Below are 1,469 nucleotides of genomic sequence, written 5' to 3'. Positions count from 1 at the left end.
TTTTCGGTTTGTGTTTTAGTGAACACTCCTGAAGAAGCTGTAAAGCGAAACGTTGAGTGTTTAATGAAATAAAAACAACATTTTGGTGTTATAAGGTCGTTTATTTCTAATATTAGTGTTTTCTATACACCAATATGCACTAAAGAAATTAGATAATGAGTTTTGAGTCTTGCTAATGACAATGTTGTTAACGTTCGTTTCAATATTGTACTGCTTTGACACTAGAAAGAATAGGACCAGATTTGGATTCACTTACAATGCAAAGCCAAGTAAAGCCTTATATAAACAAACTGAAAAGCGACTGCGACGTGGATGTCTTTTTTTTCTTTTTTGCTTTTAAATCTATGTCAGTTTTACTTTTGACCAAATCAAAAATTAACGTGATCTTACTTTCTCAAATGTATTAACTAATTACATTTAGAACAATTGTTTTAAGAATCAAATTCTAAAAGAAACATGTAACTATGAAATACTGATCATAACTGACATAATAAAAGGACAGGACAAATCAAATTTGTGTTCTAAATGGTAGCCTACAAGTACAAGTTATGCATTTTTTAGTTTTTTTTGGTAGATCAATTTTTGCATAAAAAGCGGTTATTACGGCAATTTGACATTTAACGGAGAAGGTAATCGTTCGCAGTTTCGAAGTACATCAGTGGGGAAAGAGTAAACACCTTAGGCCTCGTTGTATGCTTTAGCCTATACTTCCAAACATTTGTGTAGGAAGAAGGTAAGTTTTATTTATATTATAAGATAGAATAATAAATGGTGTGCAAAGATATGAAACTTATCTAAATGTTGATTGCACGCCTCTTTATTAGACAATTAATTATTTTGAGTAATAAACTATAGTTTAGTTAGTGTAAGAACGCAAGAGAGATACCGATGAAGAATCTGTGTAACCTGTACTATAGCCTATAGGCCTATCATATGACTTGAACAAGACAAACAAACACACATTGAAATTCGTTAAGTTAAATCATTTTCTTTCCGTAACACATAAACAACACAAAACCGTTAGAACTTTACATTACTTCAAACATATTAAGCCTCACGATGTACTAACAAAAAATTGTAAATTTCCATTTCAATAAGGAAAAAGGTAGCTCTGCGAGGAATAAAATAATCCAAAGTTGTAGATGATATATTTATGACCTGGACAACTTTAAAAACAAAACAGTTATAACTAAAAATATCCAAACAGTTGAATTTTAGAAATTTTGACATCACGTACTTCAAAAATTCACTGTTTTTAATCAATCTACCTCAGCAAAAAATAAACGGGAAGTTTATTCTCAATCTAGGCATTTTCGAATTTGTTTCGTTTGTCGGCAAGTGTTTTCTGCGTAGGTGGGAAATATATGTTTTCACACAACCTGAATACATATTCCAAAAGGGGGCTGAAAATCGACAATTAGGGTTAATAATTCGATATATTCTATTATTATTATTTATCCAAAACAAAT

General features: G+C 30.6%; 1 pseudogene; it reads left to right on the top strand.

Annotated features, from left to right (window-relative positions):
- The window catches only part of LOC106467531, a 2,442-nt pseudogene extending 2,035 nt beyond the window's left edge, over positions 1-407 (top strand).
- Positions 408-1,469: the final 1,062 nt, after the last annotated feature.

Source organism: Limulus polyphemus, unplaced genomic scaffold (genome assembly GCF_000517525.1).
Source record: "Limulus polyphemus unplaced genomic scaffold, Limulus_polyphemus-2.1.2 Scaffold2649, whole genome shotgun sequence".
NCBI classification, from domain to species: Eukaryota; Metazoa; Arthropoda; class Merostomata; order Xiphosura; family Limulidae; genus Limulus; species Limulus polyphemus.
Note: the sequence above shows the minus strand (reverse complement) of the source record. Positions and strands in the feature narration are given on the sequence as shown.